The 24,879-nt window shown below is 37.4% G+C and overlaps 1 protein-coding gene and 2 long non-coding RNA genes across 3 annotated transcripts in view; all 3 read left to right on the top strand.

The window, feature by feature from the left end:
- The window catches only part of LOC114459559 (NACHT, LRR and PYD domains-containing protein 3-like), a 629,510-nt gene that overhangs the window by 186,484 nt on the left and 418,147 nt on the right, over window positions 1-24,879 (top strand). The window lies entirely within an intron of this gene.
- The window catches only part of LOC114459576 (uncharacterized), a 264,387-nt gene continuing 251,585 nt past the window's right edge, over window positions 12,078-24,879 (top strand). The window contains exons 1-2 of the long non-coding RNA XR_003673409.1: window positions 12,078-12,134; window positions 18,339-18,390. This is a non-coding gene — a long non-coding RNA (uncharacterized LOC114459576). The remainder of the gene's footprint in view (window positions 12,135-18,338; window positions 18,391-24,879) is intronic.
- On the top strand, window positions 21,336-24,817 carry LOC114459579 (uncharacterized). The gene is made up of 4 exons (XR_003673416.1): window positions 21,336-21,538; window positions 23,162-23,290; window positions 24,188-24,264; window positions 24,674-24,817. It is a non-coding gene; the product is annotated as an uncharacterized LOC114459579 (long non-coding RNA).

Below are 24,879 nucleotides of genomic sequence, written 5' to 3'. Positions count from 1 at the left end.
CCTTAGCACAGTAATGTAAAGTAAGCTGTGCATATTCCAGGTGCACATTCTGCTGTTGAAAATGCTTATAAAATTAAATGTGGAAAAACAAATTCACAGCATTTTTCTCAGCTACACAATGCTAAACACATCAGGCTAAAGAGCTGCTGTTAGCAGTGACTCAGCAGCAGTGCTTATTTACAACAACATACCGTGCAATAGTTTGGCTGATCTGTCCCTGGATGACAGTCACAGTCCATTAAAATCCAGCCGCAGTGTTAGCTTAGCTTCACTCTTGCATTGACTCGTCATGATTGGCGCACGTGATGTTAACAGAAACACGTTGACAATGCTTCATATTCTGTTTCACCGTGTTTGGCACGGCATCCCGCAAAAATGTGTAGCGCCACTGTAAACAGGAAGTACACTGCAGCTAGCAAAGTAACGGACAAACGCACCATATTGTAACGATAACGGCGTTATTTCTTTAGAAAAACATTGCGTTACAGTACTAGTTACTGTCAAAAGTGGCGTTGGGGCGGTAACGCATTACAACACTGTCGCCTGGTAATCTTAGATTTAGGTAAATCAAACAGTTATAGTCCGATAGATGAGGCATCTCTGGACCTACTACTTAGCTTCGGATTGCTACGCCGGCTACACCCAGCGGCCTGTGAAGCAGCGGAGCCTTGTACCAGCGGTGTCCGCCAGCGGAGGAGACATAAGCGGTGTGATCGGAAGCAGAAGCGGGGATGCCGAGCGGGGCTAGCAACCAAGCTATGTCTAAGTATTTTGTTTTCCTCGTCTTTCACCTCCAAACAGACTAGATGTCAAGAGGGTTCACCCTCAGGGAAAGAGGACTGCTGTCAGCAATTATCTTGAGTCTCGATCATTAAAAGCTAAAGACCAAGTCAAAAACCTTGGTGTTCTGATTGACTCAGATCTTACATTCAGCATCAGATCAAATCTATCACAAAAACATCTTCTACCACCTAAAGAACATCTCCAGAGTGAAAGGTTTAATGACTCAGAAAGATCAGGAGAAACTGGTCCATGCTTTTATCTCCAGCAGACTGGACTATTGTAATGGTCTTCTGACAGGAATCCCCCAAAAGAGCATCAAACAGCTACAGCTGGTTCAGAACGCTGCAGCTCAGGTCTGAACCAGAACAAAGAGGTCAGAACACATTACTCCAGTTTTAAAGTCTTTACACTGGCTCCCAGTCAGCCTCAGAATAGACTTTAAAGTTCTGCTGCTGGTGTATAAATCTGTGAATGGGTTTGGTCCAGAATACATCAGTGACATGTTAGTCAGGTATGAACCCAGCAGGTCTCTCAGATCTATGGACACAGGTCAGATAGTGGAGACCAGAGCTCACAGTAACCATGGTGATGCTGTGTTTAGTTGTTATGCTGCAAAGAAGTGGAACAAACTGCCAGCAGAGCTGAAGTCAGCATCTAATGTGAACATTTTTAAATCAAAGTTAAAGGAACTATTTTTCTCTACTGCATGACTGTGAGAGAGATTTTTGGTCATGTTGTTGATGTAATGTGTTTGTTGATGATTTTATTTGATTTTACTGATGATTTTCATTGATTTTACTGATGATTTTTATTGATTTTACTGATGATTTTAAATGTTCTTATTGATTTTAAACAATTGAATGTTTTATCATGTAAAGCACATTGAGTTGCCTTGTGTATGAAATGCGCTATACAAATAAATTTGCCTTGTCTTCAGCACCTGCATGTTTGTTCTATAGCAGAATGAACGGAGTAAACTAGAAACTATTTGGTCCATTCTGTTTGGTTTAAGACTGAATGAAAACGGAACAAAATGAAACAGGGGGAGGCGGGGCCGCGAGCTATTTTGTTTACAAAGGTTCTAACAGGATTCGAAGTGTTACCTGTTAAGGATTGTACATCTATATACCTCTGTGCCTCAATGTTTAATATTTATTTCAAGTGCAATTTTGTTTTTAAGAGAGACTTGATAAACCATTTTATTTATTGCTTTGGTTGTGTGTGGTTTTGCATTTGAGGTATTTTTTTCTTAACAGAGTCAGGGTCTATTTTATTGTTTTTGTTTGTGATATTTATTAAAGTGCATTTTTTTGCTAACAGAAACTGAGTCCATTTTATTTTATTTGTTTAAAATATTTAAAAGTTCTTAACATTCCAATTACAATGGTGAAAAATACTAATGAGAAATACAAGTTGATTGCATTTGAAAGGGTGGACTTGCATTTTTATGATATGTTATTACATTAGTGGTTAATTTGGTCTAAAAAATGTCAACAAAATATTGTTTATCGGCAAAAATTTGTGTTACAATATATTGTCCAACAAAGTTGTTTATTGGCCCAGGCCTAAGCTCCACTTATTCAATGAAGAGCACTCCTACCAACAACAGACACATAAACAGTGTTTGCACTATTTTTAGGTCAAAGTCCCAATAAACACAAAATAAACAAGTGTATGTTCTTTAGAGCTGCAGCAATTGATTCTTTTTGGAATCGATTAATCTAGCACTTTATCGATCGATTAATCGGATATGTTTTTAAAGAACCTAAACAAATAATGCAGAACAAAAATGATGTGGCTGTAAAATGATCAAGCATTTAGTTTTTATTTCTAAAAAAAAAAAAAGATATTTATTCCGACTCCAACATTTGGCTCCAAAACTAAGCCCATTTATTGCAATTTAACCATTTAGTGTTTATAAGTGCCAGTGCCAACAATTAAATAACAATACACAGGGCTCGAGACTGCGACTAAATTGGTCACATATGAGACTATTTTTTCAGTGTGTGTGACTGAAAATTTCTACTGGTCGTATCTGTGCGAGTGTGTATGAAGACCTTATTTTGAAAATCCAAAAGGAGGAAACTTCCTCGTCCTCTTTGGAATCAGGGTCTGACATGGACACTACATGCGCTGCCATGTCCCCAAACACACGCTGCTGCACCAACACTGGGAGAGACACGGTCCGTGCTGCGTTCATGGACACTGGGACAAACACACACAGCTGCTGCTGCAGACACGCAGAGCAACAGAGCGCATGGGGGGCGCGTTTATCGGACCTGGGGCGGGGAAGAACGCGCTGAGCGGAGTGAAGAGAGCGTACACGCGCAGCCCATACACGATTCCACACCAAAAAAGAGAACCTAATCATACTCATCATGGAGGGACCAGAACTGATGGACTATGATGCCAGGCCAGATATTCAGCTGTGGTTCTCCCAGGGCAGGGGTCTGCAACATGTGGCTCTGGGGCCTCATGTGGCTCTTTGACTCTATGCAATGACTATTTATACCTTTAAAAAAAACTATTGAAAAAAATAGCTATTTTCTTACAGAGGCTATTAATGATTAATGACAAATAAAATCAAGATATAACAATTAGTTAACCTAAAATAAATCATGTTGTACAATGACTCAGCACATTCCTACTTCACATCCTGCAACATCTACAGACCATCAACTTTCCTGCACCTGTGGCTAACCTTAAGTTTTAAATCCCTGGTAAGAAACTAAACCAACAAAAACACTATTCTGGAAGAAAATACAGATTTTAATTGTGTGGGAACAGATTCATTTAACCACCAATGTACAGGTTAAATATGTATGTTTTATGTGTGGCAAGAAATGAGTAATTAGCATGTGTTGATCACATGATCATGTGTTATCAAATTCAAGCTTTCAAATACATTAACTAAAAAAATCTTCTTTATAAACATTGTGTTCATGTAAACTGAGATGTGTAAGAATTTGAAGATGAAAGATACTGTTTTATTTCTTGATGTCAATTTATTCTATTTCAAACTGTTTTTAAGTTTCCATTTACATGATCAATATAAATCAAATGAAATCAAACATTATTCTATATAATTGTAACTGTATATAATGTAATACACTGTATTGTCTTCATAGAGAAGGTATTTATGGCTCCAGGAGGACTTTAATCCAGGTGAGATGAGGTTAAATGGTTCCTTGTAGAGTAAAGGTTACAGACCCCTGACCAGGGGAAGAGGGTTAGGAGACCCCACTATCAGAGCTGGACCCTCTGAATTTAATTCATGGGGTGAAACAATGCAGATGCTAAGTTGGTTATGCTACTGTTAACTAGGGATTGACCGATTTTTAGGGCCGATACTGATTTTTCCCCCATCAGCCTTACCCGATGACTGATACAGACTGCTGATTTTCTTGAGCCGATACTACTTTTGCTCCCTCAATTTACATCATAAAAATTACACAATGATGATAACAAATGGTACAAGTCTCAATTAAATAAAAAGGAACATTCATTGAAATTAACAAAGGTGAGGTAGAACGACAACAAGTAAAAAATATTTAACAAATAATAAAAACAGGTGATGTAGAAGAAGAACAAATAAAAAATAGAGTGAGTTATCTCATGAAATATTATGAAAGAACTGTTTGTCCTTGTCCTGAAAATAGCTTTGACAAAAGTTGGCCTGACTGAAGATGCATTTTATTAACAGGATTATTGAGTATAAAGATATAATTATAGTATTAAACACAAAAAGAAACCATGAATAATAGTCCATTCCAACACAACCCCACACCATAAATTAACAGAGGAAAATAACGTGATGTCAGATGTGCATTAAGCAACAAACTGTCTAAGTTTCTGTTCTAAATTACATCAACATTAACATTAGGAATAAATATTCAAACAAGTCATAAACTGCTTCTCAAAGTTAAAAACTACTCAGCGCAGCACTGAGAGAGAAGCAGAGAAAGAGGGAAAGAACACAACACGTGGACCCACGGAACAACAGTTAAAAGATGCTTTGAAAGTTTAAAACTTGCCGTTGGGATTGAAGAACTTGTGTTGAAAAATATGAAAAAACAATTGTCATAAAATACAATAAAAGCTCAAATGTTATATAAAATATACCTGCACATTTTTTTTCAGTCTATCTCCATTTATTAGAAGTGTTTTTGCATTATATTAACGATTTAAACTTTTTTTTTTTAACCCACGCTTTTCACAGAGACAGTATTTCATTGACGGTCCCTAAATTCTAACAACATGTAGGGCTCTATGAAATCAGTTTTATTTTTTTCCAAATTCCGTTTTTTTCACTTTAATTTTTTAAATTCCGTTTTTTAGAATTATTTATCATTTTTTAAGGAAAATATTAGTTTTTAACTCCTGTGAGGAAACAAAATAAATAATAATAAATAAAAAAACTCATAATTAAACAAAAATGTAAGTCAAAAATAAAGTACATACAATTAAAAAGTAGATATAAGTTGTAGTGTCAGTGTCAGTTCTGATCAACTTAGTTTAAATTAACCTAATTTAAATGATCCTATCTTCTGTGTAATGTGGAATTTGATGTTGACAAGATGTTGCACTTTGTTACTTTTGTCCCTCATAGTCAGGACTAAGTAACACCATGCAATACACTGAAGTTAAAAAACTAAAGAAAACAAAACATCTTTTTTAGGAAAACAACAATGTTCTGGCTAATAAGCCATGCACTCTCTAAATAGAAAAAAAACATTACATTTAATATATATATATAAATTAAGTATGAACTTTGTTTTCATTAGTTCATTTTTTATTAATTTATTATATCAACATGAATTTTACTGTAGCTCTGATGAGATGATGTTAGAATGTAACATTCTAATTATGTTGCTCCAATGGACTTTTATTTTGTAAACTGGAAGTTCCCACTGAAACAGGTGTACTTGAGGTAGCTAGCTGACTGTGAATGTGTAACTACGAGACACGGACAAAAAGCTGGAATAAAATAACTAAATTACAGTACAGACTGAGTTATTCTTAGTTAACCAGACATAACAGTTCGAACACTGAGCAGGTGAAGATGATTAAAGCTGATCATGTTTTCACGGAGCGCCGCTGCACTACACGAAGCACGTGCAGAGCTTCACAGGCACAGCAAAGTTAAACGAGCACTAGAGGTTCTGTAGTTAGTAGTCAGTGATGATTTACGTTGTTTTAGAGGTTGTTTGTGGTGGTTTAAGATGAGTTTAATGCAGCCAGGACAGGAGGAGAGAGGGTGGTGCACCTAAGTTCATAGCGGAGCCTTCAGCATGTTCCTCACTGAACCATGACAGAGTGGGCGGGACGCATTTAAGTGAAGCTACCGCTGGTATGGAGAGTGGATAGTGCCACTGCTAACCTACCACAGGAGACAGTCGTGTTAAATCAACGTCTGAATTGGATGACGTTACTACGCTGTCGCCATGGCTGACGTGTTTGTAAGGAACCTATTTACACTAAGTTAGGAAGTGTTTTATTTATTTATCGTTTTGTCGTGTGTTGTCATGTTTTTATTTACATTTCCATTTAGTGATGAGCCTTAGGATTTATTATTTTTTAATGAAAAGATGTACGTTGGTTAAAAAGATATAAAAACAGTGGAGCTACGCTGTGTAAAAACAATAATAATCCTGATATAAAATGTCTCACTGGTACAGACTAAGTCTGCAACTAACCACTATTTTAATAGTCGACTAGTTATTGATTATTGAAACGATTAATCGACTAATCAGATGACAAATCATACATTTATTTGTTCTATAACGCCACAATCTTTTAAATTTAGCTTGGGATAAATTACGACAAATAAAAACAATAAATAAAACAATTCCCAACTTAGTGTAAACAGGTTCCTCACAAACACACACCAAAAAAACTGAATATGTCATATGCTTCAGTAATAACATTTACACATTAAAAAGTTTGTGCATATGATTCATTCCATTCATTTTATTGTATATTATTTTTTGTTATTAATAATGAAATTATTTTCTAAAAAATACATAAAAAGCACATGAAAAGCAAAAATAACTACATTAGTGTTTTTACTGTTTAATATAAACCACTGCTGCTGAATCTAGTTTAGTTTATATCTAATGAATTACATAAAGTTATGGTTGATAATTATTTCTGATTACTATTAATAAACCAGATCAAGCTGATGATTTAATCATTCAGGATATTTAGGTTTAATAATCACGGGACGAGAACAGACTGAACAAGCTGGTGAGGAGGGCCAGCTCCGTCCTGGGCTGCCCCCTGGACTCTGTGGAGGAGGTGAGGGACAGGAGGGTATTAGCCAAGCTCACCTCCATCATGGACAACACCTCCCACCCACTGCACGGGACTGTGGAGGAGCTGAGCAGCTCTTTCAGTGGCAGACTGAGACACCCTCAGTGCAAGAAGGATCGCTACCACAAGGCCTTCATCTCCACTGCTGTTACACTGTACAACAAGACCCTAAAGTAACATGTGCAATAATAACCCCCCTTTGCAAAACTACGTGCAATAATCTCTGTATCAGCGTCACTTCCTGACAACCTGCACTAGAACTGTAAACTTTTATTCAATTTGTATTTATTCTTATAACTCCATCCCCTTAAGATGTTTGCTTTTACTTAATGTACATAAGATACCTCTTTTTACTATTTAACTGTCTGCACATTTCTTGTCTATTCTGCACACCCTGAGTGATCTTTCTGAATGCCAAATGTAACAAGTGAATTACTCCATTGTGAGATCAATAAATGATTATCATATCTTATCTCTTATCTTAATAGTTACATTACAGTCTAATAGGACCTGCTTTATCTGTGAACACGTGAAATATAATTAAATAAATTACGTTTCAAAAGCGTAACATCATCCAGTTCAGATGTTGATTTCACACGACAGACTCCTGCAGTAGGTTAGGGTTAGCAGTGGCACTATCCACTCACCATAGGTTAGGGTTAGCAGTGGCACTATCCACTCACCATAGGTTAGGGTTAGCGGTGGCACTATCCACTCACCATAGGTTAGGGTTAGCGGTGGCACTATTCAATCACCATAGGTTAGGGTCAGCGGTGGCACTATTCACTCACCATAGGTTAGGGTCAGCGGTGGCACTATTCACTCACCATAGGTTAGGGTCAGCGGTGGCACTATTCACTCACCATAGGTTAGGGTTAGCAGTGGCACTATCCACTCACCATAGGTTAGGGTTAGCAGTGGCACTATCCACTCACCATAGGTTAGGGTTAGCAGTGGCACTATCCACTCACCATAGGTTAGGGTTAGCAGTGGCACTATCCACTCACCATAGGTTAGGGTTAGCAGTGGCACTATCCACTCACCATAGGTTAGGGTTAGCAGTGGCACTATCCACTCACCATAGGTTATGGTTAGCAGTGGCACTATTCACTCACCATAGGTTAGGGTTAGCAGTGGCACTATCCACTCACCATAGGTTAGGGATAGCAGTGGCACTATTCACTCACCATAGCTTAGGGTTAGCAGTGGCACTATCGACTCACCATAGCTTAGGGTTAGCAGTGGCACTATCCACTCACCATAGGTTAGGGTTAGCAGTGGCACTATCTACTCACCATAGGTTAGGGTTAGCAGTGGCACTATCCACTCACCATAGGTTAGGGTTAGCAGTGGCACTATTCACTCACCATAGGTTAGGGTTAGCAGTGGCACAATCCACTCACCATAGGTTAGGGTTAGCAGTGGCACTATTCACTCACCATACCGCTCGCTATTGGTGTTGGGAGGAGAAAAGCCAACGTGAAACCAACTTCACCGCGGTGGACACAGTTATAAGGACTGATTGGAATTTATCTCATCAATATCTCACCATCTAAAGAAGACACGAGCACAATCTCCACCTCTGTATAAACTACACAGCTGGTTTTATCATTAGAGTCTATCAAACCACGCTAACGGAATTCAGTCACCAGTTAAACACAGTCACCACTCAAACTATAACACCGGCTAGCTAGCGGGCTAAAAGCTAACCACGTAGCCTCGCTGTTTCTAACCCATATTTAACAGTGAATAATAAGATGATCTGCTCCAGCTGTGTATGATAAAACTACAGGAACTTTAGCAATGACTGTATCTTCATCATCACTAAGTCCATAAACAATAACATGATGAACACAGACAGGATGCTAACGTTAGCATCCTGTCTGTGTTCATGAAACCTCCACATCAGCCTAAATGCGCTTTAAAACCATCAGAGGCTTTCAGTAAAACCATTAAAATAGTGTTTTTACTCTAAAACCATCAGTTAAACCATTAAAGTAGTGTTTTTACCTTCAGTCCTGACGGAAGGTGAACTTTAATCAGCTTCGGTGCTCAAGAAGTGATGTCTCCGTGTTCACAGATAGTAAAAGATGGAGGAGGAGGAAACACGATCGGTTCAGCGCATGCGCGGAGACTACGTCACTTCCTACACTTGTAAAAAAAAAAAAAAAAACTAATAATATTGTGCCGTGATATTTTAAATGGAAACGACCGTAAGACATTTAAAAAATATTGTTATAATATATGTAAATGTTTAACTGTTTTGCGGTGTGTTTAATTGTTAATTACAAAAAAACATAGAAAAACCCTGATTTAGACGTTCACACTCGTAACATGCTTGTCAAGATGGATTCATCCATATACCAGCAGCAAATAACACGTTAATAAAATACTTATAGATACTAAAATAATATGATTATACTAATAAATAAAAAATAATAATAATAATAATATTTTTATATGAGGTATTTATATTTTATTTAAAAAATTAACACACTCCTTCAACTGGCAATGTTTGTTATTTCAATGATCAGATTTATTATTAATTTTTTTTTTAAAGAACAACACACATTCATAAACATTTCAGTAATAATGTGATTGATAATTAATTACAATTATGGTGCAATTATAATGGTAATTTAAAAAATCTGTTGCTGTTGTAATTCTAATCAAATTGTAATTGGGTTCAGATAATTGACATTGTAATTGTAATTGGCATGAAAATTCTATAAAAATTGTCAATTACAATTGAATGCAAAACTGGGGAACCATGTTATAGTTCTATGTACAGTTCTACACTATCTGTAATTAACAATATTTAAAATATATTTTATATCACAAAAACTGCTGGTCTCTGTAATCGTAAATGAATTGTGATTGAAAACGTAATTGTAACTGAAAAATGTAATTGACCCCGACCCTGGATCAGGGGTTCTCAACTGGTCTCACCCTGGAACCCACATTTTACCACAGTCAATAAATCGTGACCCACTTTTTTTTTTTTTAGAATTCAACCAAACAAATTTATTTTTTCAAAAATAGCTGCTGAAAACACACATATATACTTTTTTATTTTTTAAAAAAAATATATAAATCTATATTATGTACAACATACATTTCACAGAATGTCTGTCAAAAAATGTTTCTTTAAAATAAGAGACAAGTCAAAATGAGAGACATTAGGTATTTATTTACTTTTGACTAGCTGTCTGCGACCCAACAAGTTCAGGTTCAAGACCCACTTTGAGCTCCAGACCCACCAGTTGAGAATCACTGACGTAGATTATACAGTGTTTACCAGTTATATAAATAAAGAGATTTTTCAAGCCTTTTTCTTTATCTACAAACCTTTTCAAAATAAAATAGTAACATGCTGACTTTGTGAAAAATAGTAAATAACACAGTTTAAATAAATCCAGTGATGTTTGGTTGAACCTGAGGAATTATTTACATTTTATTTTTTATTGACAGATATTTTAACTTATTTTGAAAAACAACAGGTTTTGCCGCTGGGTGGCGCTGCTTTATATACTTGGGTTGGATGGACACGCCTCCGTTTCTTCTTCTCCACTTTTCTCCAAGTTTGGAGCAAACATTCCGTCTCACAGGTGGTCGTGATGACGTAGCTCAGCCTTCATCATCATCATCATCATCATCATCACTGTCCGTCTCACTCAGCTTCACTTCCCTCCATAATATTTCTTCTTCTTCTTCTAGTTTAACGGTAGTCATCATCCAGCTCTGTCCGTCCTCCATTTCACTGCTTTGTTCCTGACTCTAGCTGGTTGCCAGATACAACCGACGATTCCCCGCATGAAATATGTTGAATATCCACAGAAATGCCCCAAAAACCATCCGTTCATCATCCAAATAAAACATAAATATTACATTTAACCAACGTTAAACTGTTTGATCACTAAGTTAGTTATTTTATAATCTCACAATGAGCGGGAAAATACTCAACCTGGCAACCACTCAACTTTAGCGCTGACGTCACAACTAACTTTTTTATAAACTTTAGTGACAAACCAGTCAGAATAAATGTGTTTAATGGTGATTTAAGAGTGAATAAAGTAGTTACAGCCTGAAGGATTTGGTCTGTGGATGATTTAATGGATTTCAGAGGAAATTTGTTGAGTATAAATTAATTCAAGAATAAATTATTGGTTTGTTCTCAGAAACAATATATATTTTTAGATTAATATTGTACGAGCAGTGAAAATAAAGTCACTGTGTAGATCACATTAAATCCAGAGTTGCTTTTGCCTTGTTTAAAAAAAATTGTATATATATATATATATATATATATATATATATATATATATATATATATTGATATATTTTAAGGAAATTTCATAATTAAGCAGGCATTGAACCATAATGTTTTTCTTCTTCCTTTGAAAATAAGTTCTTTTTTTTTTTACAAGTTATTAACTCTGATTTTAGTAAAAAAAATATTCTGATGATATATTTGTGTTTGCTGAAAGCTAAAGAAAGTCAATTTAAATTGTTAAATAATGTCTATACATGTAATGATTTCATACATCAAATGTTTATTAAATGAGATCCTTTATTCGTCCCACAAGAGGAAATTTGCATTTCAGTTTCATCTCCGTCCAAGAAACATGAAAACACAATCACATAAAACATGGAGAACAGGAGGTATATTTATATTTATAGTAAGACAGTTGAGCTTTGTTTTGTTTTTGTTTTGTTTACATGTAAGTATGGTACACTCAAAAGATTTTATAAGTAATTGTTTTGATGCCACTTATTATTATTATTATTATTATTATTATTATTATTATTATTATTATTATTATTATTATTATTATTATTATTATTATTATTATTGTGTACTTAGTAAAAGTAGTCCTGTATAAATACTATTGTAGAGGAGCGGAACCTTCGGCACTATAGATTGCAGTTCCCCGGTTACATTAGTGTGGACTCACTTCCTGTTTCCGCTCATACGTAATCTGGGAGAAGACGAGTGTGTATCGTGGTTCCTACTCTAACACTCTACATGTACTTTACAGGTTAGTGCTTGGTTTAAAACAACTGTTAATGAAAGCTTTAGGCTTTGCATTACTTATAAGTCACTTTGTTTTGATAAGTTGTGCAACTTGTGATGTCAGTTTTATAGACTTTAACAGCGGTAGAGCCGAGCCGCCTCGCCACGGTAGTATCGCGATATTTAGTGTAATTCCCGCTATAGTTAAAGGTATTGTGGACGATGTTTAAAAAAAGAAACGCCCTCTCCACATTTTGAAAAAAAAAAAAAAAAAAAACGCGCATGCGCAACACGCCTACGTGTGCGGGAGAGCGTGCACGAGCCCCGTTTTCCTCGTGCACAGCTCTGTTTACAAGTTGGTGTGGACATCGGTCATACAAGCTTACCTTACAAAAGAAGATTTGCACTTTTCCCACTATGTCAGACTCGCCACCGGTAAGTGAAAATCTATTTTCAAAGGACCCGGTGCGCACCGGGCACGAGCACGTACGACGGCCTTTAGTAAACATGATTGACAATTAGGAGGACCAATAGTCTTGATGATCCACCCGGAAGCTAAACATCGTCTACAATACCTTTAATATATATAGCTAGAGGCACCGAAGGGTAACTGAATTTTGCACTATTTACATGGAAACCTATAGCACATTAAAGCTGCAGTATGTGTCAATTTCTGTTGTTACAATAAGTCATCTGGAAATGTAATAAGCAGTTGTTACATATGGTTTTGGATAACAAAAGATGAGTGAACATGGAATTGCACTTTATTTTGATTTAATTCATCATTGTTTGTACTGGATATTGAAAGCACTGAACTGTATTATTGTAAATGAGCTTCAAAGAGAGAATTAATATACGCAATCTGGGAAAAGACGATTGTGCAGCGTGGTTCCTACTCTTATACTCTACATGTACTTTACAGACATTCTCTTTGTTAACGTGGACACCGTGCCAGCCGGGGCCCGTAACATAAGCACACAAATATGTTACAGATTTCATTACAGGATTACATTTTTGGTCTGGATTCTGGTTTTCAGATTAAGTTTGTTATGAAGTAAAGTTTTATTTTTGTAGAACTACATTTTTCATTCACAAAAGTATATATTTAAAGCTGCTTTCACATTTTCTAAATGAGTTAAACATGTTTTTAACTCATTAAGTTAGTGGTCAAAAGTTTTAATTACAGTTTTTCCAATTCTTAATATAATATACAAATATTTTAAGTGCCAAAAAATACAAATATAATATAAAGACAGGGATACAAAGTGGTGGATTGAGCGGTGCTGTTCTAATCTACTCCCCGACAAAAAAATTAAACATGCCTGTGGCACACACACACAGCCTACTCAAAGGGTAAACAAATAAATAAATAATTTTTTTTAACTAAAATTTGCTAAATAAAAATTGTTCTTATCTACAAATTCGATGAATCGATTAAATCGATTTTTTGTCCAGCCATAGCTAGAGGCACAGGAGAGTAACTGAGTTTTGCGCTATTTACATAGAAACCTATAGCACATTAAAGCTGCAGTATGTGTAAATTTCTGGTATTACAATCAGTCATCTGGAAATGTAATAAGCAGTAATTACATATGGTTTTGGATAACAAAAGATGAATAAATATAGAATTGCATTCTATTTTGACTTAATTTGTCATTGTTTGTACTGGACATTGAAATGTATTGTAAATGAGCTTCAAAGAGAATTAATATACACAATCTGGTAAAAGACAAGAGTGCTGTGTGGTTCCTACTCTTAAACTCTACATGTACTTTCCAGTGTTTTGCAGACATTCTCTTTGTTAACGTGGTCACCGACCGGGACTCGTAACATAGGCAGGACCCTAAAAGCTCATCCTGTACATTGCTTTGGTTAAAGACTTATCTTTTAATATAACCCTTAGTAAGATAATGTACTCTCATGTTTTTAAAAAAATATTTGAACAGATATGGACAAATCAACACGAAGAGGAAAAAACCCAAGATTTATTAATTGTAAGATTATTATACGTTAATATTACCTTGTTCTGATTACATTTTCCTGCATGGTGAAACACATTTATTAGCTCTTATTAGGGGTGGGCGATATGGGAAAAATATCATATCACGATTTTTTATCTGTAAAATCACGATCATGATTTTTTTAATTCAAATCATTAAGACTATTTTAAAGTTATTTATTAATAAAACAAATCAATTCACCTACTTAAAACTGTCGCCCTAAATGGGAAAAAATGAATAAAAGATCATTAAAGGGGACATATCATGCTAAATCCACTTTTTTAGCCCTTAAATGCATTTTGTTGTCTATCAATCTGTTTCGATTTTTCTATTCTCTATTACGTTTTTTTGAACTATTACATCACAGTATTTTGCAGCAGAACTGCCAAATTAGGACATTGACTCCAGGCCCAACACTTCGTGTCAAACTACAAAAATGGCCGAGCAGGGTGGAGTTGAATCGAGTGTCACCTGAAGAGGGGGCTGGGTATGAAGTATCTCATTTGCATTTAAAGAGAGAGCACCAAAACGAGTTGCTCTCAGAAGCACATCAGAAAAGGGTAGAAAAGGGGTGGAGCTATAATAATGAGGAATTCAGACCCAAGCATTGCAGTTCCGGTTTTTGTAGGCCACAACTATGATTTGTATCTAAAAAGGAAGGATTTAAAACCACGATATGTCCCCTTTAAGATAGGGATGTAACGATTAATCGTAAGGCAGTTATAAATCGATTCATAGGTATCACGGTTGATATCGATTTTCTGACAATTGAATCGCAGTACTTTTTTTAACCAGCAAAGGGCGCTATCCGGAAGTGTTGGCGGAGGGCGGAGTCTGCTAATACTTTCTTTCTGGCCGCCTTCTACTCTTAAATATGTTAATAAATGATTCATTACCCCTTTAGCACCGAAAGAATATCTGTAATATTACTTGAATATCTGTAAAAGTCACGGTTTTCTATTAGCTCTGTCTGCTAGCATAGCTTCTCTTCTTCACTGCAAGATATCTGCATGCCAACCGACCACTGGGTTACCAGCGCCCTCTGCTGGTCCAAACAAATATGACGTAAATCAGTGTAATCACGTTTTTTTTTGTTTTTTTTTAAAGTCCAATTGTTAAGGCACAAAATACATTTTCAGTTGCACTTTTAAAAGAAAAAGAACTATTATGCAGTTTTGCATTGTTTATTATAGAACCAGAATTTAAATTAATAGGCTTCATTTTCATTTGTATTATTCCTTTATTTATTTAATTCAAGATTTATTTTTAGTTAAATTGCGTTGTTTTGAATAGTTTATCAAGGAATTCTTTTGACAATGAAAATAAAAGGAAAATAATACAGTATTTTCTAGTTTTTTTCCCCAAAAAAAAAATTGTCTACAGTCCCATTTTGTAAATGGAAAAAATTGTGAGAGAATTGTATCGTGAACCCAGTATCGTGAATCGAATCGTATCGGGAGTTGAGTGAATCGTTACATCCCTACTTTAAGACGAGGTCATTTTCTAATAATTTTAAAAAATGTATGTAAGTTATTTATCAAACTGATTCCAAGTACAATTAACATCAAACAAAAAGGCTGACAAGTTATTTTAGTCTCAGTCTTTTTACTTTGTTTAACTAAAGTGGTGTAGCATTAGCATCACTTGCTACATAACAAGGCATCATATCAGTCTAGTTATTTGTTTGTTATTGAGTAACACACTCAAAATAATAAAATCCTACTTTAAACAGTGTTTAAACGCCTCATTTCACACAGTTTATACAATCATATCCTTTATAAGATAAAACATTACTGCTTTGGTTACATTAGGCCTGGGTGATATTACGGAGCGTATTTCTGACCTGTTTAAGCACTTAATAATTCTTTGGTGTCTGTAATGCTGACATGCTGACTAGTAGTGGTGCAACGGATCAAAAAACGAACGGTTCTGATCGTATCACGGTTTTGATTCACGGATCGGATCATTTTTCTGATCAGCAGAAAAAAAAGAAAAAGACCAGACAAATAATTTTACTCTCCATTTATTTAGTAGAACACTTACTGCAACATTTTCTCTGCTCATTAAATACAAACATTTAACTTGAGGTGTCAATCCAATGCTTAAATAACATTTTTAATCATATGAAGTGCAATATAAGGCATGATACATCATCCTTTAAACAGGTAATTACCTGTAATTACATACACATAAATGTATAGTAATTACAGGTAATTACTATACAAATAAGTGTATGGAGAAAAAAAAACTAGTTATGACACCTTCTTTTTTAAACATGGAGAGTGAATTAAAAATGAGCCTATGCCCACATCATCAAAAAGAATGAAAGAAGAAAAAAAATCAGATCTGAGTTTATAATTTAAATTTCCTACAATAGTCAAGGATGGCCATCTGGACTAGAGCTAATATTTATTTTAATAAGAGCTTTAAAAGACATGGATGGAGACATGACGACATTCATACAGACTTATTACGCACACAGAACTGTTCCTTTCTCTGCCTCCCTCTGTGTCTCTCTCTCTCTTCAACTCTCACACAATCACACACAGATACACGGCCAGGAGCGTGAATCACACATGCGTGGGTACGGTCGCTCTGTCACGTGCGCGCGAGCACACACACAAACACACACGCGGATGTCGCAAATGGAACAGGCTTCATCGAGGCATTACGAATAATGATTTAAAAATAATAATAATTATTTCATCCATCAACCAATTCGCGGACCACGTGTGTGCCGAACCGTGGAGAGCGATCCGTGTCGATCATGGATCAATGATGATCCGTTGCACCACTATTGACTAACAAATGGTGTGATTTGGCAGAGAAAAACCTTTGGATGTGCTGTGTATTGACCACAGACGGCACCGCAAGGGTTAAAATGTGAACTACAGATGGTAAATGGTAAATGGACTTGATTTTATATAGCGCTTTATCACCACACTGAAACAGTCTCAAAGCGCTTTACATATCAGCTCATTCACCCAATCACTCTCACATTCACACACCAGTGGGACAGGACTGCCATGCAAGGCACTAGTCGACCACTGGGAGCAACTTAGGGTTCAGTGTCTTGCCCAAGGACACTTCGACACAGTCAGGTACTGGGATCGAACCCCCAACCTCTCGATCAGAAGACAACCCTCTACCACCTGAGCCACGGTCGCCCGGGTTCTACAATCTCTGTGATTTGGGAGATCGTCATGTTTTAATCCTTAATGATCTAATATCGTCAGATCACACATCCTAAGCTCCTATACTATATCACCAGATACCACAGCACAGCTATCCTGCTCCCTCCTTATTTACTTTTCTGAACATCTAGTCCATCTATGAACATTTAGTACTGTATGAAAAAGTACCTGGTATTTTAGAAGATGCAGGTGCCTTTAATTAGGACATAAGGAAGTCCTTGTCCTTTTTCAGCTCCCTGTTGGTCTCCTCCAGGTCTACAATGTGGTCTTCAAGATTTTTAATTGTCTGTTGGTCCTTCTTGGCTTGTTCTTTGAGTTTGGTAAACTCCAGAGTCCCTGTTGGTGCCCCTGTGCACATTTATTGGTAAACAACATGATTTTATGTTTTCAGACATTCATAGGGTTTATTGTGTAAATGATTCAGGTGTACATTTGTAAAGATATATTAAATATAATAGACTTACATTGTTTCCTTGGTGAACCTTTAATGGTTGTCATTGAGGAGGGACCTCTTCTTTATCTTGTGACTGTTCAGCTACATTTTTCTCAACCTCTTCCATCAGGTCCTGACTGGTTTCATTTGTTTCCATCTCTGCAACATGTATTCTTTTACTGAAACCAGTTTCTATCTATATGAAGTTATGAAAAAACACCATTACATCTCAGCTACATTAAACTCATGGTCCTGCAGTTTATTTTCAGGAAGTAAGTCACATATGTATTAGGAGGATATCTGACGTTTAGAACTATCAGTGGTGTGAGATGTACAGTGGACGGTGAGGGAAACTATAAGTTCCTGGACAGGAGTCCAAAGTAATATTTATGCATCATATTGGCTCTCATTATGATGAAATCACTTTTTATCAATAATTTACAGTTTTTTAAAAAAACAGAACATCTTTCTGTGTCTTTTTAAGAGATATACAGTATTTGTTGTGTGGATGGGAAGTAGCAGGTTATAGACCAGAAATGAGGGTATTTTATATTGACTGTTTTCTGTTTCCATCTTAACATATAATGTCTATGTTTCCACAGGAGAATCAACAGAAGTGTAAATGACATGGATGGCAGCACTGCACAACAACAGGTCAGTGTATCTGCTCTCCACCTATTTTAACAACTGTACTGGCTGCACAACATGCTATATTAGCCAATCATACACAATAATGCTTTGGTCATTTTTTAATCCTTCACTTTCATAAAAACACAATCCTAATATCACACAGTGGTAAATGAAGTAAAATACACTTAATATGATGCTACTGATGTCTTTTGTGTGTCTTGTTGCTGAAATGTGATTTAAATAACCTTGTCTTACGTTGCCTAAATATAAATCCTTCATTTAAAACCTGACTCACTGATCATGTGACAGTACATTTATCTCCCTGGTCCAGTATAAGAATTCATATCAACAGTCAGACGACAACTATAATGTAACAGTAATGATTTCATCTCCTTCCTAAAATCACCAGTTCTACAGATCAGTAAATGAACAATTATCAGTTGTATAATGATCCATGCATGCTTTAGAAAAGAAGGTACCACATACAATCATCACCATCAATCTATGATCAGCTGAATCTATACACATGATCAGTGTGAGTGATGTCAGTGTTTCTAAGGTGAGTGTGATATGATGAGTGAGTGAGTGAAGGACAATTGTTATTTGTTCATCTGTCTTTGTGAGTGGATCATTTCTCAATGACTGGTGTTGAAATCATTGATGTTTCATGTTATTTAATTTTTCTATTGAGATCATAAATAGAGCATTGAGGCCATCTTATGTCATTATATTCTTATGGAAATATTTGATCATCTTTAAAGTTAAGAAGCACATCAACATGCTGATGAATATTTGACTTAACTGGCGTACCGTAGTTTAATGATATTTGTTTTAGTGTCAATATTAAGTTTTCAAACAGTGGCTGAAATAACAGGTCATTTATTTTATATCATTTTAAAAGACGTAACAAAAGTATTTCAAATAACAGCAAAGCATAACAACAGGTTATAGGGATGCACTGAAATGAAAATTTAAAATATAAACGCTTGGCCTAATACCGAGTATTGAAGTTTTTCACTATTTTTTTAAATAGTGCATAAATAGCCTCGAACACATTTTAGACGTGTTGGTTTTTTTTAAAGAAACTAAATGTTTATTGAATATTCTGACAATTTTTAGATATTACAGTAGCCTTTGATTTTCAAAAAAAGCACAACAAAGTTTTTCATTTATATTAGCCCTTCAAATAAAATAAAACATCAATTAAAAAAAAGCTAAAGTTCATTAAAGGGGAGGTATGATGAAAAAAATAACTTTATTATAGTTTTGCTACAGTGATATACATCCTTTATCCTCCCTTGTCATTCCACATTTTGTAAAAAGTCAGTTTTAAACAGGACAGTTGGATTTTGCCCACGTTGGCAGGTGACGTCACCTAACACGCCTCCTAGAATGTGAGATCCTCCCTTTCCAACTCTCTGACAGCTAAAACAACACTGAGGTTTAATATATATTATACTTTATTGTCATATATGTAAATTAGGGGTGGGCGATATGGGAAAAATATCATATCACAATTTTTTCTTTGTGAAATCACGATCACGATTTTATCACGATTTTTTTCATTCAAATCATTTAGACTATTTTTAAAGTTATTTACCAATAAAACAAACCAAATCACCTACTTAAAATCATTGCCCTAAATGGAAAAAAGGAGTAAAAGATCATTTAGGACAAGGTAATTATCAATGTATATATTTATTTTTTAATTGTATGTAAGCAATTCATCAAACGTGTTTGTTATTTTAGTCAGTCTTTTTACTTTAACTAGTGTAGCAATAGCATTAGCAACACTTGCTCCATAACAAGGCAGCATATCAGTCGAGTGATTTCTATTAGTTATTGAGGTAACACACTCATATTAATAAAATCATACTTTAAGCAGTGTTTGAACGCCTCATTTCACACAGTTTAGACAATCATATCCTTTACAAAATAAAACGTTACTGATTTGGTGAATGTTAGGTCCAAATACGTTAAGACCGTTGCTCAATCACAACTCAAGGAGAAAAACACTATCTGACTTAAAAGGCGACCAGACGCAGAGAGGTGCGAGCTGCAGCTCGGAGAAAAACCCAACAAAAAGAGACACAAAAGTCCGATATAAGTTGGATTGCTCTGACGGTGATGCCTCAGAACTAGGTATTTATTATAGAAAACATAGACCACACCCAGAGGGGCTGTGCAACAACGCTCTGGGTGCAGGGTTAATACCATATATGGTAACACAAAAACTTTGGGGGAGAAACAGCTCGTATGTCCATGCAGTGGGTCACATACCCACACTGGCCCAAACTAGTTTAAACCAGCTATGGTGGACAATGAATATGTTTTGCAAACACACACACACACACACACACACACACACACACACACACACAGTTAATCATGGATAATTTCATATTCTAACTATCGTTTAATCATCTAACTATAACTAATAAAGTAATAAAAACCACACACACTATAACATATCTTACATATCCGCCCTGTTGTGGGTTTGGAAAACATCAAGCAGACGGGCGTCTTCACAGGTTTACCCGGTGCCATCATAGGACCAAAACAACAGGGATGACCACCGTGAGGTGGGGCGAAAACCCGACAGCTAGTACGGGAAAAATTCCCCACCGTCCCCCCCTGCTGGGGCGAACATCGATTCTGATCCACGGTGATCTGGAGACAGTTCAGGGTGTATGTACAAATGATGACCCAAAACCATGGTGTCGAAAATGCAGCTTTAGGTCTCAGTGTGTTTTTGGAGTTGGTAAGGGAGGGTCAGAGGTTACCAGCACATGACCCTCAGTAGCAGTGAACCTTTACCGCTCACTGTGATGATGGGAAGGTGTGGCAGGGTCTTAGTCCATCAATGGGGCAGATGGGGAGAGACCCATAACATGGAGTTGATACTCTGGAGAAGCCTGGACCTGCATAGCACCGATGATCATGTTGTCTATGCCTTTCTTCACACAGGGGACGATGCAGCAGCAGGCAAGACCAACGACCAGCAGCACAGCCAGAAGAGGGAGACCCAGACGTAGCAGAAATTGGAACCAGGAGCCTTGGAACAGCCAGTCCCACCCGGATGAATGGACATTGGACTCGTCAGCTGACATGGCACCTTCCAGGTTGCGGAGTGTTTGCAGGGCGTCTTCGATGGACTCCGAGGAGTTATTAGGTATGTATGTACAGCAGGTAGCACCCACCATAGCACACACACCACCTGTGGAAGCTAAAATCGTATCTAAGGCCATACGGTTCTGAATAGCCATTTGCGCGGTGGCCGCTGTTCTAGCATTCATTTTGTTATCAACAGCTAGAGTAGCATTAAGAAGCATGTGAAGGCGGTATTGGAGGGTCTCTATCATAAGGGAATTCTTACCCACGCCTATGTTAGGAAAAAGAGCAAGAACGACTTTTTGGCTAGTTGACCAATGTCTATGTTCGTGAGGGACGTCTGAGCCCCATATTGCATCATGAGGGGTGAAGGTTATAATCTCACGACGAGAACGACTAGGCATTGTCATATGAACTATGAAAGACCCATCTGTGACTGCTACTGGTACACAAACGGCTGACATATTAATTGGAGGGGAAGGATAAACTTTGTCACCGCACTTCAACCAAACACCGTCTCTAGCAAACATTGGGGCAACCGTACTGACGTTCTGAACGGTAGCACAATGGTTTATGTCTACTGATGGTAGGCCTTTGGTGTTAGTTGGTGGACCAATAAATCGTACGCATAAAGGATAGCAGTGAGTATAACTACCACAAGGGACAGCATTCGTGTTTAGGTGTTTAGCAGCCTGACCTAGGGGTTCGAGGGTCTTTAGCACTGGTAAAACAGGAGGGCACGAGATCATGGACTTATTTTGTAAACAATCTAGTACGTTCTTTGAGTCAGGGGCTGGAAGGGACGCAGACAACAAAGTTGGGGATGTTACAGCATGCGGCAGATGTGAGCAAACATAGCAACTATCATTAGTTACTGTTCGTGCAGATAGTTCTACCATACGGTACCAAGAATTAGCGCGCAGACGATGATGGACGTGATTATTATGTTCAGACAGTAATGCGAGTAACGAGTCAGGTTCTTCAGTTGACATAGGTTTTGCATTAATAACTTGTATATTCTGTCTGGCCTCCGGAGACAACACTATGTCCATACGTGGTTTAACTACAACGGGAGTGGCCGGAGGTGTAATACAAATATTCACCCAAAAGGTGGGATCCTCTCCTTGTACATCAGGGCAGAATCCCATAACTAAACAAGATGGAGGTACCGCGGTGGTGTTAACGGTTAGGAGTAGGATATTTTGTTTTTGGACAATCGTTTTTCGCAATGACAGATATGCCGCTGTAACGGTACGTGTAGATGGTGTGAGGGGCCAGGTAATAGGGGTGTAGCCTGTATGGAGGGGTACTTCAGACCAACCATGAGCAGACCATACTTGGTCTGCTCTCCGGACTTGCATGTACCAATCATAATTTGCATAGTCCTTACCATGTTTCCATGGTTTGTAGCCTTTATTAGCCAGGGCCTCTAGTGGAATTGTAACGTCACTTAAAATGTCCGGTATTTGTGGTATGCACATAATGAGGCTAAGGCCCTTGGGGCATCTACCTGTGTAATCATACCAAGGTGAGCTTAGAGCCCCTGCTAGCACTTCCTGGGATCCCACGAGGAGGAGGAGGAACAACAGATCCATCTCTGTGTTTTACTAGGGTGTATCACCTGCTGTGGTGGGTTTCAGTACCTTTTTCCCGTGTGATTGGTGTATCCACGTCTGTCTTTCAGCTATCTTAAATGCAGTTGGTGTGGTTAGCAGAACTGTGTAAGGACCGTCCCACCGTGGAGTACACCAGTGTTTTCTCTTAATCACCTTGATGAGGACCCAATCACCAGGACGCAGGGGATCTGAAACAGGTAAAGAGAGACTAGGCAGTGTATTAGCTTTAACAATTTCAGCATCTGTGAATAATTTAACCATCCATTTTGTTATTGGATCCAACTCTCCCTCCTGATCCTGCACCCACTTAGAACTGGTGAGGGGTAGGTGAAAAGGTCGTCCTGTGACAACCTCAAAGGGGGTCAAACCCTGTGTGTTTGGTGTTATGCGCATGTACATTTCTACCAGGTTAACACACTCTGGCCAGGGCCTGTTTGTTTGTTCTACAGCTTTTTTTAATCTGTTTTTAATGGTACCATTGTTGCGTTCTACCAATCCAGCACTGGCTGGGTGGTAGGAGCAGTGATGTTTTAATTCAATGCCCATGGCTTCTGTCAGCAGGAGTATTACTCTGTTAACAAAATGGGGTCCATTGTCGCTCCAAATCTGTCGTGGGATGCCATGTTGAGGTATTATACGTGTCAAAAGGGCCTTTGCCACTGTCATTGCATCATTTGTTTTAGCGGGCACTATGGTGACCCATTTTGAGAATGAGTCCACCAGAACCAAACAATACGTATACCTCTGAATAGTGTGCAGTGTTATGAAATCCATCATAATGACCTCAAAAGGATATGTACCAGCTGGTGTTTTACCCCGAGGGGGCCTAACATTACCCTGAGGATTATGACGGCAACAGATGATACACTGACGACAAAAGTTTTTAAAATGGGTTTGGAGTCCTAGTGGTATATGAAATGACTGTTTGACTATGTCTACCATCCCTCCTGTTGAGACATGGGCCAACCCATGGCTCATTCTAGCAACGACGTCAAACAAACATCTAGGCAAACACGGCTTGTCATTTAACATAAATACTCCAGAGTCATTTTTAACAGCACCTTCAGTAACCCATTTTGTTTTTTCATTTTCAGGAGCATTAGCATGCATATCAATCAGGACTTCATCCGGCAAGCCAAGTGGTACAACATCAACAGGCAACAACTGAACAGTAAGTGCTTCAGTAAAAGCAGCTTTTTTAGCTTCAACATCAGCTTTCGCATTACCCAGAGAGACAGCATCAGTGGCGCCAGTATGTGCCTTGCATTTACATATCGCCAATGATGTAGGTAAGAGGACTGAAGCAAGAAGGTCTTTTAACAGGGAGGCATGTTGCACAGGTCTACCACTAGATGTCTTCATACCTCTCCTATCCCACTGAGCAGCAAACACATGAACTGTGGAAAAAGCATACTGGCTATCAGTGTAAATTGTGACTTTCTTGCCTTTGAAAAGTCTACAGGCTTCTGTCAAGGCCACGATTTCAGCTGCCTGTGCAGACTGATTTCCAGCCAATTTGCCTGATTTCAACACAGTGTCACATGTAACTACTGCATAACCAGTATGATTTGTTCCATCAGGTGCTTTGGAGGAGGAGCCATCTACAAAAACTACATCTCCGTCTTCCAATGGAATGTCTGTCAAATCTGGACGTGGCTTGCATGTCACCGACACTAACTGTCCACAGTCATGCGGTGTCCCATCGTCAGCTGTTGGTATTAATGTAGCTGGGTTAAAAGCAGCACAGCGCTTTAGAGTGAGGTTGGCTGGGGTCAACAAGGTGTTA

This window comes from Gouania willdenowi, unplaced genomic scaffold (genome assembly GCF_900634775.1).
Source record: "Gouania willdenowi unplaced genomic scaffold, fGouWil2.1 scaffold_32_arrow_ctg1, whole genome shotgun sequence".
Lineage (NCBI taxonomy): Eukaryota > Metazoa > Chordata > Actinopteri > Blenniiformes > Gobiesocidae > Gouania > Gouania willdenowi.
Note: the sequence above shows the minus strand (reverse complement) of the source record. Positions and strands in the feature narration are given on the sequence as shown.